Source organism: Cryptomeria japonica, chromosome 5 (assembly GCF_030272615.1).
Source record: "Cryptomeria japonica chromosome 5, Sugi_1.0, whole genome shotgun sequence".
In the NCBI taxonomy this organism is placed as follows: domain Eukaryota; kingdom Viridiplantae; phylum Streptophyta; class Pinopsida; order Cupressales; family Cupressaceae; genus Cryptomeria; species Cryptomeria japonica.
Genome location: NC_081409.1, coordinates 522,747,883 through 522,765,455, shown reverse-complemented (window position 1 = coordinate 522,765,455; position 17,573 = coordinate 522,747,883).

Genomic DNA, 17,573 nt, shown 5'->3' with positions numbered 1-17,573 from the left:
TCCTTAATTCATCCAACTGATTTAGATGCAATATTATTTCTTGTTGTGCCTTTGACAATTGCATACCCAATTGTATTGTTGTACGCAGAGTTTTGTGCTCAAATTCTATTGGCATGACAACATGTTTACCATAAACTTGTTCAAAGGGTGTAAATCCTATTGTTGTTTTCCAGGATGTTCAGTAGGCCCATACTGCCTTTGGAAGGCAATTTTTCCAATCCTTCCTGTGAAGTGCAACTTTTTTGGTGAGGATGGCCTCAAATTATCTGTTAATGACTTCAGCTTGACCATTGGCTTATGGATGATATGTTGTAGACTTTTTATGTCTAATATTATACTCCTCTATCATAGCAGTAATCAGGTTAGATGTGAATTGTGCACCTTGATCAATTACAAGTTCTTGTGGTACTCCATATCTGGTAAATATATCCTCATATGAGAACTCGGCAACTTTATTGTCCCTGGTATGTTTCTTTTCTTTGACTTCAACCCATTTAGTTTGGTAGTCGGTGTATACTAAGATATAGTATTTTCCATTAGATGGAAGATCAATTGGACCAATAAAGTCCATACCCCATTTATCAAATGAGGTAACAACTACTTGTGGATATAGTGGCATCTCATCTAACTTTGTTGGTTGCCCCATCCTCTGACATCTATCACATTTTCTTGTATAGTTAGTTGTATCTTTATGTAGAGTAGGCCAATAATACCATGTGTTAAGTATCTTGATGGTTGTTCTTTTGGCTGCAAAATGACCACCACAAGGTTCATCATGGCATGCATCGAGGATGTCAAATGTTTCATCTTCATGAATGCATCTTCTCATAACATTGTCTAGTCTAGTATAGAACAAACATCCATTTACCCATGTGTATGGAAATCTCTTTTCTATCAAAATTATTTTGTCCCTTGGGGAAAAGGAGGTAGGTACCTTACCCGTAACTAAGTAATTAGCTATATCTACATACCATGGTATGTGCATTGTTATTGCAAACAAATGCTCATCTAGAAAAGAGTCATTTGTTTTAGGCTCATTGGGTTGGTATTTACATCTGGATAAGAAATGAGCAATAACATTTGTCTTTCCTGGTTTGTCAATGATGGTAATATCAAATTATTGCATCAAGAGAAGCCATCTTGCTAGCCTACCTGAAATAACTGGTTTTTTCATGAGGTATCTCATGGTTGTATGATCAGTATAAACAAAGACTTGGTATCATGTAATGTATTGTTTAAACTTGTTGAGAGCATATATGACTGCTAACATTTCCTTTTCTGTGACAGTGTAATTGAGTTTAGCTCCTTGCAATTTTTTGTGAATGAAATATACTCCATTTTCTAAGGCTCCTTTTTTAGCAAGAACTGCTACCACTACATGGTTGAAGGCATCTGTATATATATAAAAAGGAAGGTACCACTTGGGGCCTTGTAGGACTGGTGCCTATGTGAGTACTATTTTGAGCTCTTGAAATGCTTTGTCACACAATGTTGTCCATTGAAAGTCAAAATCTTTTTAAAAAAGACCAAACAAAGGGCTTGAAATGGTACTAAATTTTTTGATAAATCTCCTATAGTAACTAGCATGCCCCAAAAAACTACGTAAATATTTTTGCTTGGTATGGACTAGAAGAGTTTGAATTACCTTAATTTTTGCAAGGTCCACTTGAATTCCTTTGGTTGTAATGTAATGTCCCAGGACTAATCCCTCTTACATCATAAGAATGCATTTCTTGAGGGACAAATTATGATCTTAGCACCTATGTAGCACCTTAGATAGATTATCAAGTGCTTCTTGAAACTCATCACCATATGTGGTGAAATCATCCATATAGATCTCCATACAATTTTGTGAGATATCTGCAAAAATACTTAGAACTGCTTGTAGAAATGTTGTCAGAGCATCACATAACCCAAATGGAAGGATAGAGTAAGCATAGGTTCCCCAAGGACAAGTAAAGGTTGTCTTGTCCAGGTCCTTTGGTGCAATTTGTTTCTAATTATAACCACTAAACCCATCAAAAAATGAGAAATATTTCTTACATGGCAGAGAGTCAAGTACCTGATCAATGAAAGATAGTGGAAAGTGATCTTTTTTGGTAGCTTTGTTCAATTCTCAGTAATCTACACAAACTCTCCATTTACCATTCCTTTTAGGAATAATTACCAATGGCAAAACCCATTGACTATTTGAGATGGCGTAGATGAATCCAATATCCAATAGCTTTTGTAATTTTGTCTTCACAATTTCTCTAAGGGTTGGATAAACTCTTCTCTGAGGCTGTTTGATTGGCTTAGTGTTCTCTTGAATTTAAATTCTATGAGTACATAGCTTAGGATCTAAGCACACCATATCAATATCATCCCAAGCAAAGGTAGATTTCTTTTCATGTAGCAATTCTCTCAATGACTGCTCCTATTGTGTTGAGAGTTGATTGTTAATAATGAGCTTCTTTCCAATTGCCACTTCAATTTATTTAGTCATTTCTTTCATTGAGGCTTCATTCACACTAGGTAGTTTGACTTCTTGAGGTAACAAAGTGTGAAGAAATGTTGGAGTAAGCAAATCAGATGTTTGTAATAGTTGTTTTGAAGAGTATTCATAATTTCCAACGGTATCTTTTGTTGGAACTTCTTGTGTATGTGTATTATTCAACACTTGTAACAATAGTTGATCTTCATCATAAATATGGAGAAGAGAACTTCTATCAATCATCATAAGTTTTACCATAGATTTAGCATCTTCATTAGATTCCTCTCCCAAATTAGGCCAGACAAAGTTCTCTAATTCTTCTTGAGGTTGAGCAAGTGGAAAGAGTGTCAATTTTTTTGTACTATCTCCATTTCAAATAGTCATGTTCCCAGATCTGCAACCAATATAAGCATTTGCAGTAGCCAACCAAGGCCTTCCCAAAATAACTAGATAGCCTCCCAAATTAGTCTTAGGTGATAGAATCATAAAATCAAAAGGATATTCCCAAGATTCAAGAGTTACTACAATGTCTCTTGTGATACCATCTGGTTTAACTATGGAACTATTAGCTAATAGGAGAATTGTATGAGTAGGTCTTATATGGGCCAAATTTATACTTTGCATAATCTCCTTGGTCATTACATTAATAACATCTCCTAAGTCTATTAGAGCATTTTGAATCAAGACTCCATTTATCATAATTGAAACAACTGGACTACCAGGATCTTAATACTTAAGCATGATCACTTTTCCCAGCATGATGTCAACTAGTTTACCCAAAACATGAACTGTTGTAGGCTCTCTTTTTTTCATCCAGGTTTCTTTAAACAAGCTTCCCTAAGAGATTTTCTATATATAGGTTATCCTTAATGGTCTGGAAAAGAGGAATTTTTATGGAGACTTGCTTAAGCTAATCCAGAAAATCAAATGTTGGCTCAAGAACACATTTTGGTTGAGCCAATCTTTGAGGGAATGGAGGGTTTGGATCCTTAGGGTCATTAGGTGTCAAAACTAGGGTTGGATCAACTATTTATTCCTCCTCATTGGTTAACTTTGTGCCTACTGGAGTAGTTGGTGATTGCAGAATTTTTCTTGATTTGAGATTAAAATCACTGATATTAACTAAGCAGGGTACTGGTTAAACTCTGTTGAATACACAGGTTGTTGTTGTGGTTTATTGTTAGGATTAGGGGAAGACTAGGTAGGAAGTTGTGTAGGTCTTGGCAGAACATTTGTAGGTGGCATAATAGTTGGCTGAGAGGTTGGAGGTGGATTAACCAGGTTAGGCCATTGTTGTCTTCTCCAAGGTTGTTGTTGGGGCCAACTGGGTTGCTGAGCCTACCAATTCACTTGAGGTGACTACCATTTTCCTTGAGGTGGTTTCCATTGAGCTTGGGGTCTAGACCAAGAATTAGGTTGATTGTTTCATTCAGGGTTCCCATAATTGCCAGTATTAGGAGGATATTGGTTTTGCCATTGATTATTGGATGCATATGAATATGGACCATTAAAAGATAAAGAATCAGGTGGCATACCTTGTTTATGAACCCATGCTTTTCTTTGTGCCACAAAGAAAATTTGTCCTTCATCATCCTCAATTTGATGAAAGTCTGGTTGATGCATTTTGTTGTGAATACTGGCCAACTTTTTGCATTTGTACTCCTTTTTCTTTTGTCTGCAATGTGGATAAAATTCAGACAACATTGCTTTTGTAGCTTCTTCTTTTTGTTTAGATTGAAGAGTGTCAATTTGTGTGGCTATATTATTGATTATGTCCTACTAAAAATCTTTGAGCAGATTGGTCAACTCCATTTTTGAAACTCCAGGGTTAGATTTTCTTCCTGATGATATGTACTTGGATCCTCTGGGTTTCCTTAATGCAACTCTTGAATAAATTTGGTAGAGTAGTTGCATGTCACTCTATGTAGCTTGAGTAATATCTCCTCCATCCATGAGGTTGAGGGAATCTATACAATCTTCATTGACTCCCCTTAAGAAGACCAATTTCTATGAATCTTCACTTGGTTGATTATGTTGGGATTTCTTAAGACAAAAGATAAATTTTCCTACATAATCTTCTAAGGACTCTTCATCTTTTTGCTGCGGCCTGAAAATATCATCTCCCCTCATATTACTTCCCCTACAATAATCTTTGTATTTATTAATGAATTTTTCCTTCATGTTGTACCAGTCAATGACATTATCTTCTCCTAAGGACATGAACCATCAGAGAGAAGAATCCTTCAAGGTGGATGGAAAAAATTTGAGGCGGTGTCCATTTGTAGTGTAATCATAGCTTTTGCACAGGACATCAAATTCAAAGAGAAAGATATCTGGATCTTCTGTAATAAGGCCATATAAGTAAGGAAGAGAAGAAGGAGGGATGTTTTTTAGATTGGCATTGGCTCCTTGTGGAGGTATGGGAAATTTGAAGGTTAGTTCAGGGGGTGGGGGTGGATTATTTCCACTACCACCTCTGCTAGCCATAATGACTTGGTAAACAACTAATGCAATGATTAGATCTGCATCATGTGGTGGTTCTGGTGGAGGAATTAAGTTATCTAAGTCTACAAAGAGTTGCACAAAGTGGTCAAGTTCTAGCTCAGTGGGATTTTCAGGTGGATATTCGTCAGAGTTATCCAAATTAGGAAGGAATATCCCAAGGGGATCTCTCCTTCTTCAATGCATACATATTTTGGAAGGTTAACATATTTACTACATTCGACAACATAAATGACTTATACTATACTAAAGATGAAATGCTATTACTGTTCTGACAAATGAAATCCTATTGTTTCCATAAACTCTCAGTTTGTCGCCATCCCCGATAATAGCGCCAAAAATGTGGGTGCAAAACAATGGCTATAATACACAACTAAGTACTCAGACTAGAGACACAAGTTTCCATTTAGCAGCTATCTGAATTCCATTCTTCTGACTCATTTATTCGTCAATATGAGGACGTGTAACTTGAAATGGGATTGCAAAGTATATGCACTAAGAACATATAGGAACAAGTCTATCTTATTTTAGACAATTGAAAATGATTAAACAACTGCTTTCAGAAAAGGAATTTAATTGAAATCATGACTCTAAGGATAACATTAATTTTTGCTAACAAAATGCCAATTCTTCAACTTGTACAAAAATAACTATTCTGCCCTACCATACCTTCAGGGATAGTCATAGAGTTATAGATTGTGGCTGCAAGAATAGACAATGAGCAAGTGAATGAAACAAAACTAAACAACTTAAGAAACAAATTGCATAAAAGAGAACCATACAATATTCTCACCAAGTGGGCCCCCTTGGATGAGTTTCCTGGAATAAGAACTATAACAAAAATAACTAATTAAGCCCATGACCATAGCATAAATGCCATATTAACTTGGAAAGTAAATGCTTTTTGTTATTCAAAAATCAACTTCAATAGCATAGCATTACTCTAATATGAAATTAGGAACTAACTAACACAGGAATGCGTAAGGGACTTATAATATTCATCCTTAACAACAATCTAGAACACACGCTCCACTTCCTACATCTAGGTGGGAGATTTATTTAAAACTCATAAAATCTAGGAAAGCTAAGATAATCAGTCGTCTTTTCCTTCTTTGAACATTTGTATATTTTCCCTATATCCTCTCTAACATCCCTCATGACAACTAACGGTCTTTACTAACATATCAAAATTAGTTTGTAGACTCATTATTGAACAAAGACAGTAGCAAACAAGTCTTCAACAAATTTTTGAACTCTTCCTACCTTGTTGTCTATCCTTTGTCCACCTTTCCTTGTTGCTATGAATGAGACCATTTTCCTTCATAAAGATTATTCCACATAGCTACCATGCAAAGGTTAGAGAAAACATTCTATCCACACATCATGATCATTTATTTTGAAAATATTCATTAGTCAAACATAAAAATAGTAAATAATTATAATTGCATTTATAAGGTTCATGGTTCCATCAAAATAAAGGTTTCAGCTATAGACATTAAGACTTATCAAAACAAGCATATAAGGTTGATTAAAGTATGTTTATGAAGTTCATCAGCAAATACGGAAACCCCTGAAGATAGAAAACTATCTATAAAAGAACCGTAAAACTATGACACATCAATACTCAAATGGTTGTTTCTGGTGATTGATTTACATAACAAGTCATCTACATAATCTTCCATCAATGTGTGCATGAAATCATGGAAGATGGTTTTCATTTCTCTTTGATAGGTTTCTTGGACATTCTTAGGGCAGAAGGGCATCACATTCCAATAATGGGTTCCCCAAGCACATGTGAAAGATCTTTTATGTTGATCCTTGGGAGCTATTCTCATCTAATTATAGCCAAAAAAACATCCATTAAGAACCTAATTTCATAACTAGCTTTCATGTCCACTATTATGTCAATGTTTGGTAAAGGGGAATCATCTTTAGAACATGCTTTGTTCAAGTCTCTAAAATCGGTGCATATTCTAATGCCCCCAATGGGCTTGCTTACTAGAACTAAGTTGGAAATCCACTCTACATAATCAATGGGTCTTATGAAACTCACATCTAAAAGTTTCTTGAGCTCAAATTTTACTAGTAATGCAATCTAAGCATGCATCATTCTCAGCTTTTGTTTGAGTAGTTTAATACTTGGCTGCAGTGGTAAGTGATGAAGGAACAAATCTAAATCAATTCATGGAAAATCTGTATATGATCATTCAAAGTTTATTTATTTTTCTAAGAAGAATGTGATAAAGTTTTCTTTCTCTTTCTGAGACTAGGAGGCTACAAAATGGATGTGTCGATAAGAAATTAGGCAAAAGATTCATAACATATAAAATTCAACCAAAAAAGTATAAATATCATTGTTGACTCTTAATTTTACCTTAAACGCTAACAGCCTTATGGGAAATTCAGTGATGGGGGACCTTTTGCGTGAAACTCACTGAATGACCTCCAGGTTTGAGAAGCTGGCTCTTCATACAATTGGGGGAGAAAAGGGGAAGGAAAAAACTTAAAACAAATAATCTACACTACTTAGGCGATACGCCAATTTTTTTTGGAAAAGCATTAACAACATATAAAACCAAAGACATGCGTCTTTAAAGCTCATTCAACAATCTACATGCTCAGAACCATTCGAGAGAGTAACTCAACAAAACTCATTCAACATAAAATGACATTAACCATTCATCCAATAGAGAACAAGTCTCAAAACATAGTTTAATCCATGAAGTCTCACAGCAAATATCATAGAAGTTATTGAACTCGAAAAAAACATAGAAGTCAATATATTAAGCTTCAAATAAAACAATCACAAAGGCCATAAGCACAATCTAACATGTCTATCATTCACCAAATTTAATCAACATAAAGGCCTCTTTTTTGAGCCAAAGTCTAAAAATCTCTCTAAAAGTTTGAACCCTTCTAAGCAAGGAAAATAAAGCATAAATAGAGCCCTCGGCTCCTAATGAACAACTCGTAGCATCAACAACATCCTAGCAACTACTTCTGACAAGAAAACCTGGCATGGCACACCGCGAGATGCTACCCAGCAAAACAACCTTTGAATTTGTTATCTCAATTGTGTCATGGTGATCCTTGCACCTTCCCAACAAGAGAACTGTGATGAAAATCACATCGTGGCTCATGAACTACCATGGAAGACATGCGGCAGCTTGAGGAATATTAGAAGTCAAGCGTAGAAAGAGAACTAGATCGTGCAATGCGGGGACACCAAGTGTCTTCATCTTTACATGATGGATGGTGGGCCCGAGAAGCATAAACTGATATAAAAACCTAAGCCATGTGGTAAATTTGCGTTCTCTCAACTTTGAGTGAGAAAAGAGAGCGACTCGAGGCAACACCAAGATGCCACTTGGCGTGCATGCTGACGAACGGGAAAATGGCCAAAAATCAAAAGAAATCGCTGCCACTTGATCAAAATGCCACCTACAAGCAATCGCAAAATAATATTAACATTTCTTGGTGACTAAATGGAGAATTTTTCCTACGGAATGCTAGAACCCAAAATTGTTGGTTCAGAGACTAGACTTCATGCTAGAATGGGGCAAAGTAGATCGAAGACCTGTTGCAAACAACTGCGCTTCCAGATTCTAGTAGTGTTGATAAAAAAAAATTAATTCATCAAATGTAAAGTTTATTGGTTCATCATGGACCAGTTTCAAGAGCGTGTAGAGTTGGGCTAGGGGTGCAGGAGACGCTCGACATCCTCCGCTGAAATAGGATTGCTCAGGCATTGTAGGAAGGTCATATCTTACTGTAATTTCTCTATTTAGTCCAACACTTGTTTAATCCCTAGTAGGGAACCATCCGCAAGAAAAGGAGAAGGCAGACCCAGGGAACACAAACCTCTCTATGCGTTGCTTGATATCTCAAACCAAAATCTTTAAAGGCTCAAGTGTTGTTGATACATGCATGATTACCCTATGCTGGTTAATGAAGACATTAGTCTTCTTGATTAATTGCTTGCTGTCAGTAATTCCTTTTTCTCTCAACTCTTCATCTTGAGCAGCATATAGTATTTGAATTAAGCTTTGGGCTACAGGGAGCTTAGGACCAATAAAAAGCATAGAGTTGTTAATGTGAATGCCCACTTCAACGCAGAGAGATTGTGCTTCTCCTAGAAATCAAAGCATAGGTTGTAGTGAAGGGCAATACTGCTTAATTATTTCCCAATGGGAAGTGTACAATTCTACCAAAATTGGAGAAAATTCTTGAGGAACCTCTAGGGGGGAGGAAGGTTTGATAGCCACGAGACTTCCTCATCTTTTTCTCTTATCTCATATTGTAGCTCCCTTCACTTGTCTTGTTCATGGACCACCTAACTTTCTAGAGCAAGGATTTTGGCACTTCCATCTTGTACAACTTGTTGAAGTCACGACATGCAATCCTACTCTTGCTGCAACAAACCCTCCATATCTAGGAATTTCTTTTCATTTTTCTCCATGCTACTCCTTTTTTCACACACATTTGTTTCAAACCTTGCTCTTTCCTCCAAAAGTGTGACCTGTGCATCACTCAGTTGCCAAGCGTATTCTTCTTTTAGGAAGATCTCCTCATGCATCTATGTATGAATTTGGGTAGCATCTCTGGAAGCTGCTTTTAGCTATTGTATTTCTTGCTCCCTCTCCTACAATTATTTCAAGGCCACATTCCTTGTTGCCTCCTGTCCTTTCAACTGAGAACTCACATTGTTCAGGGCGGACTACAACTTCCCTTTCTCTAAGTTAGCTTGTGTCAATAATCCTTGCAAGCGGTAGATTTTAGCATTCCTAGCTCTATCTTCTTTTCTCTGTTGGTTCAAATATTCTCGGAGACTCACATTCTTTGCTTGCATTTTCTCCAAGTGACAATTCTTTTTGATGAAATCTAAAGACACGGGCTTTGAAGTTTCTTCCATCATTTCAACTTTGTCAGATGATGTAGCATTCAGGAGATGACCCTGACAACATGCAAGGTGTAATCATTAGGTCTCATTTGGGTCTCCAGCTTGTCGACCTTGGGGAACATGGTCGCAAATAAAACACTATCCTTTTCCTCATTGAAATGTGTCTGTATGTGCGGATGGGCTGGCCTGGAACCATCTTTCTCCTTTCTCTTACCGGTCCTGCCATTACGTGTAGTCTTGGAATAGGTAACTTTTTGTTGATAAGCATATGGGTTTGAAATAGCTTTTCTTGCAAATGCTGCACCAAGAGGGATCGCAAAGGGGTATTGGTAAATAGGGCCACCAAAAGAGGTCTGAATGGGGTATGCAAGTATGGTTGGAGAAAACAACAAGATGAAAGGTGAGGTTCCTAAAGAAAATGGATCAGTGGATGTTGCCCAAACATTTGGGGAAGGAGTGGACTCTCTAAAACCAAGCCTATGTGAGACAGCGGCTGCATTAGGCATCTGTGGATAAAATGTTGCAGGGATAAAATTGGGGGTAGGGAGTGAAATGGAGACCTATGATGATGCAACTTAAGGGTAAACCGGAGCCCTAGCGGGTGCTAATGTGAGAGCAGTGAAGATTTGGGTAGGCATAGATGCGAGATGGGGAGCTACGAAAGATACAGATTGAGTAGGGAGAAAGCACAAAGAAGGGCGTACCTGAACCATAGAAGTCATCGGTTGCTGAGAGACTAAGGGAACCTTTGGGACTTGAGAAGACAAACCTTTCTTTAAATAACCTAGATATTGTTTTTTATTGGAAGGGGAATTAGGCACCTACTTCTCAGCCGATCTCTTGGCAGTTTGGGAACAGGGTCTTCAAACTGAACTGATGAGAGGAAGAGGAATATTAGGCTCCGTCTCTTGCTCTTCTATACATATAACTTCTACCTCCTGTTGTTGGGATACCTTAGGGGATGTGTCACCACGTGGGGACTCATCGCCCATCTCTTCATTTGACTCATTGTGATGTCTCCATTCAATCTCAAAATGCTCATCAAAAGGAGTATTCCCGATGTTACCCTTCAGCTGATTGACTTCCTGATGGTAGATCCAGAAATCCTCCCTCTTTTTCTTAGGCCAGAAATCCAACCTCATGACTTCTAGCATACTCCGGGGAATGGGCTTCGTTGGATTGTACTTTTGCATGATAAAGTAAAAATTCAACCACGAGGGTCGTTTTAAAATGGCAAAATCATTGAGACCCACATAGAGACTTGGGTCATTCACTAGCGGGCTAGTGTGTCTTTCCCACGAACTTTGTGGTTCATTCTTAACTACATTTTTTCTCTTAGACAAGATCCCATCTGGGTCGTAACTCCACATATCATCAATTACTACTAAGCCAAGTTGCACCGACTTGGATGTTAGGACATTTTCAGCAATACTTCTCTGAATGAGAGTAATGGGGCCAATAGCTTTATGGTCCTCTGTTATGGAGGTATCATGTTTTCCTGCCCCTATAGCTCTGTCAATCTTTACTCTGCCGTGAAATTTCAAGGGTGAGGGTTATTTCTATGAAATGGGTAGGTAGGCGGAAAGGCTCTTCAAAGAAGCCATGCACCCGGATAAAGGAAAATTCACTACCTAGAAACTAGTCACAAGGAGGGTGCTCATTGTACATCCAATTTATTTGTATCTAGGAAAAGCAGGCAAGAGGATCCTCGGGGATCAAATCAAGATCTTGAAGTACGGGAGTTAGGAAACTATCCAAAAATTGGTAGGTGTTGTAAGAAGCTAGCAGGATGGGTGTCCAGGCCGACACAGGGATCTTGTTTCCTGACTCATCATGGGTAGCCAGACGCATGAATTGGCTGAAAAAATCATTATTTTGGTGCAAGAAAAGGTGAACTAGGAATGAGGCAAACTTGAACCACTGAAAATGCTAGAATTTAGCTAGTTGCTTTACCATCTCTGTAGCTATAAAAACAAAGAAGTCAAAATGAAATGGCCCTTTCTGCTTCCGGCATTTGAACAAGAAGCCCATCATAGGAGCAGTGATCTCCCAGTCATTATCGCGACTGCATAGCCATCCAAGGGTTGAGGAAATGTCCTTGAGGTTATCATGCCTCAAGTCATTATAGGATAGAGGGAGTCTTGGAGGTCTAGTTGATGGACTCCGATTCAATGTGTTGTAACAAAAAGAGACAATATCTCTTCTAGTTCTCCAATATTCCTCCATGACATTTTCAGTGAACACCTCCATTCCATAAAAAATGGGACAACGCATCATATCTCTCACAACCTCTAGGGTTATAACTACTCTCAGAAAAGAGCCCTGAATTGAAAAAGAAATGAGGTCAAACCTGTTGGTGCCCACAACCACAAACTCTGGACAGTGCGGGACCATGGGGACCATGAACTGAGGAGCACTACTATTCCAGAAATTGACTATTGTATATTGCGGCTCATTTCTATGATTTACCATCCCACCACAAGCGACCTCTCTAAGGTTCTTAGGCTGCTTCTGAAGTTCGGGCTCAATGACATTCTCTAGAGAATCTATCACCATGGTCGGGTTACGGGTGTCCGTCTTTGATTTAGCTTTGGTTCTTTGATATTCCGACTTTGGGGGCATGGCGTGAGAGGAATATGAGGGCTCCTCGAATACATCTACCCACAATCTTCCTTGGAAAGGATCTGAGGGAGTTGCTTCCATCTTCATCTTCTACAAGAGAGCTTCTCTTTCTGACACTTGTAAAGCTTTTTGGCACTTGGGGTTATAGAATAAACAATATGATGGGCACTTTTGGAGACCTTCTTCCTTAAATATGTTACATGCCTATATTTTTGGGAAAGAAGGCGTTTAACGACAAGCACCTATCCACACGTATGCCAGTTCATTTTCCAGTTGCAATTAATTCTAAAAAAGGATGAGCGCCACCATCTGCGATTCCCAATAAAATGCCTATTTAGTCCACTATTACTTAGAGCCACTTGAGACAATCTTCTTGTCTGGATAAATCTTTCCATTAAGGAGAGTATAAGCAGCCAGTGAGACTCACACAAGTTATAACAAACCTGTGAGTTTATGGTTTAAACACAATGTACCCATATGTACATGTGATGTCTAAGGACACCGCTTCTCTTTTCGAGGTACAGGGAAGGACGTACGCAACCTTCAAACTAGACTCCATCTACTTGTGCAAGTTGATGAGGGAAGACAACTGCATTGAAAATCGGGAGCATTGGATTTTTACTTCATTCATCCTCTGGAGCTGAAAATCCACTATAAATATGTCTTTTCAAACATTCTTTTGCACAGTATCCAGCTGAACGACGAAGTTTCTTGAAGAAATGGATACTCCCGTCAGGCTCACCAGCAGTAAGGCTCAAGTCGCTTTCTTAGGTAATATTTTGAACCAGAGGTTGCAGGGGATGACACAACGCAAAAATCCTTTGATCATTGTTGCCATCAAATGGGTTCTTGGGGAGGATTTCATTGACGACGTGGACAAATACCGTGTAAACACAAATATTTGCTCATGTTTTATGGCTTCGTTACTGGATACTGGGATGATTGGTTATCTGACCTTGAAGCTAGCTAAAGCACTCTTCTCCCTGGAGTATCTAGGTGGCCTAGAAGATGTTGTGGCGTATTACATCCCTTTTAGAAGCTTACCTCTAGACTTAGATTTGCGGTGTTTCATCATCTTTGGTGAGGAAGTGACCTGGCATCCACTTATAGGCGGTCTGAAGACCATGTCGCTATCATCTCATCGCTTCCGAACGGAGATTTCTATGGAATTGCTCCTTTGGATCCATCTGATAGTGCCCGTTCTGGTTGGCACTAAGGGGTATACTAAGTTTAGGTACTACATATTCCCACAGATCTTAATGATGCATGTCCTACCTAACCTGATGCTTATGTCAATAGCTTAGGAGCTTGGCAACGACTCTGGCCACGAGTGGTCGGAGGGAGATGATGCCAAAGATGAAGATGACAACTCCAAGTTCTAGATGGATGAGGATGATGATGAAGAAGATCATTGAGATAATGTCACCCTGTCTTCAGAAAGTTTTGTCCTTTTACTTCTCAAAACTAGGTCGTAGACCTTCTGTATATATTGTACCAAGATACCTATAATATAATCATTTCTTTTTGTTTGATCAAGGTGTATATTGTGATTCACTTTTCACTTTGGGAATACATGAAGAAACATAATTAGATAAATAAGGCACACCGAAAAACACTATTTACATTATTGTACATTAGGAAAAATGCTGCTAGTGAAAGGGTTTAAGATGAAACCCATTGACCAGGATTTTGAGATAATCTCCCTGCATATCCTCAAGATCAAAAGCATTGAAGCCCTTTCAATTTATAATGTGGAAGGGTCCCTCCCATAAACCATCAAATTTAGCATGTTGGCCAAGCTTGGCTACCCTCTCATTGTATTTTAAAACAAGGTCACCTTGCTTGAATCGCAGGTCAGAACTTTTCTAAAATCAAACCATCTCTTGATGGTTTTTTGGCAGTTTTGAAGGGACAAAAATGTTGCTTCCCTTGCTTCCTCTAGTTCTATAATCTCCACCAATATCACCTTCATGGGACCATTTTCTGCCACCTCAATATATTTGAGTAATTATAAGGCAAGAATCTCCAAAGACATGGGGAATAATGTGTCCTTGTCGTAGACCAGCTTGTATGGGGATTTCTTTAGAATCTGTTTGGGTGTTATCTGGTCTACCCATAATGCACTTATCAAGTGGTGATGTCACTCCCTTTTGTGTTCAGAGCCCATCCTTTTAATGAGTCTTATGAGATTCTTGTTAGTGGACTCAACTAGGCCATTTCCCTGTGGATAGTAGTTTGAGGAGGTCTTCAGGTAGATACCTCTATTGAGAGCGAACAGGGTGACTCATGAGCCTATGAATGCTTGCACATTCTCCGATATTATGGTCTTTGGCAGACCATATCGGCAAACTAAATCTTCCAAAAATGCTAATATTTTGGCCTCTGATGAATTCCTTAGGGGGACAGCCTTAGACCATCTGGTCAAGTAGTCAGTAGCAGTTAAGATCCATTTGTGTCTGGTTGAGCTTGGGGGGTGATCATCCTTATGAAATCAAGACCCCACTAAGCAAAGGGTTATTCCACCATTATGGGCCTGAGCGGAATTGCCACCTTTCTGCACCAACCACTGTAGTACTGACATTCTTTGCATTCTCTTACCAGAGTGTGCACATTTTTCAACATAGAGGGCCAGAAGTACCCAGCGTCGGTGATCTTAATGATGGTGGTTTGCGCTAAAAAGTGGCCTTCTGATAAACCATAATGAAATTCATGTAGAATCTTACTTGCTTGGCCTTGGTCCACGTAGCGGAGCAAGATTCCATCAAAATTTCTCTTAAAAAGCACTCCTTCCACTAGGCGGAAGCTGCTGTTTTGCATCCTATAGAATCTCCTCTTTTTGGGAGGGAGGCCTACAAGAAAAATCCCAATTTTAATAAAATGTTTCCGAGTCTCCATCCAACATGCTTATGTTGGTTCGGAGGTGACCATTACAATTTCCTCGGTAGTAACCTCGACTTCTTGGGTGTCAAACTCTTGGGCTATATATTCACGCAAACCTTTGACATAGATCACCTTGGTAGGTCTAACATCAATGTCATAATCTAGGATTTTGGTAATCCAATTTGCTCTCTTCTCTGTAATGTCGCCTTCCATTATATATTCCCTGATTGAAGGGTGGGAAACATACATAGTAGTCTTATTACAGGCGATAAAATACCTAAACGTTTTTAGGCCTTTAAGGATGGCCAAAGCTTTCTTTTCAACAAAATTGTATTTAGCCTCATTTTCTTTCAGATTTTTGGAATGGAAAGCTATGGGGTGCTCACTTCTTTTGTTTGCATCTTTCTGGGTTAGAACCACAACAATGCTATAATTGCTAGAGAAAACATACATTATAAAATCTTTAGACATATCAGGGTTGGAGAGCACGAGAGCTGAAGAGATGGAATCTTTGATCTTCTCGAAAGCCTCTTTAGCTTCAAGAGTCCATTTAAAATGTGTTTCCTTTTTAGGCATTAGAGTGATGGGCCTCATCATCCCAACAAAGTATGAGATAAAGCAGCTAACAAAGTTAACTTTACGTAGGAAGGACTAAACGCCCTTTTTGTTAACAGGAAGAGGAAGCTCCTTTATTTCCTTCACTTGATCTGGATCGATGGAGACTCCTTCATTTGACACTATGTGCCCTAGTAATTTTCCTTGCGGGACCCCAAAGATGCATTTCTTTGGGTTTAATGAGATTCCAAACTCCAAGCACTTATGGAACACTAGCTCAAGATGATCGAAGTGATCTTCTTTGTTCTTTGAAAACACGATCAAGTCATCCAAATATATGAGGATAATTTTTTAATGAGCTCCTTGAAACCCAGATCCATAGCTCTCTGAAAAGATTCACCGGTGTTTGACAACCCAAATGATATTTTCTGATAAGCAAATGTTTCCCATTTGGTTGTAAAGGTTGTCTTATGTTGATCTTCTGGCTTTACCAATACCTGGTTATAACTTGAGAAACCATCCAACATCAAGAACATCTCCGACCCCACTACTGTGCTTAATAACTGTTCCATTTGTGGCAAAGGATAATGGTCTTTTAGAGATGCTTGGTTTAGGTCCCAAATATCTACACAAAGCCAGATATCTCCATTCTTCTTCCTAAATGGCACCAAATTGGATACCCATGTACTATGCTTGATGGGATAGATGATCTTTGATTCTATCATCTTTTTCAATTCCTAAGCTATAAGAAATTCAATCTTCAGATTGATAGGGTTCTGCTTCTGCCGGACCAGCTTGGCCCCATTAATGAGCTCAATGGTGTGTTGAATGATGTTAGAATTGTATCCTTTAAAATCTTCATAAGACCATGCTAGCATGCCCACATATTCATCACAATATCAAGCCAGTCTCTCTTAGTCTTCTGAGGGAACTTCCTTTCTGACCTTGAGTATTCTCTCGTTCCCTACTGACATTTTGGCGTAGTCACCCTTATCAGCTGTAAGTTTTTGTTTGTCATTTTTGGCGTCATCATGGTCAAACAAATTTTCTAGGGTGATCAATCCATTTGGGAGCTTGTTAGATTTTAGTTGAATGATTTGATCCCCATAAGGTTCCTTTACTTTAGGCTGCAATTGGTCAGCAAACTCTCCTGAGTTTTGAATGAACAAAGCAATTTGCTCGTTGCTCTCAAAAAATTTCCAATGGGTGTCATTGTCAGGAATAGTTGGTTGAACGATCACATAGATCGCCTGGGGATTGATGACCAGGTCCATAATAGGGCTGAATTGTTATCCAATAGTAGTCATCCGATTAGTGGATGCATTTGACTTTTGAGGAATGCTCTATATTTTGAAAGAATCAAAGTTTACGATCAGATCCCATGTCCTATGGCGGTAGGATCTCATATGAACATGTTTGGCACTAGAAATTCCTCAGACCTAGTGTACGATCATCTCAGAGTCGCCCAAAAATTTCAATTGCCTTATACCCATCCTTTCTGTTGGCATTTTGATGATGTTTTGATTGTCATTGATGGACACACCATTTCTTTATGTTGGACACACTTTCTTGATGTATGAGTTATGCTCAACCAGTAATTGTTGCAACCGGTATTGTGTATAGTCGTTAGACTATCGATAT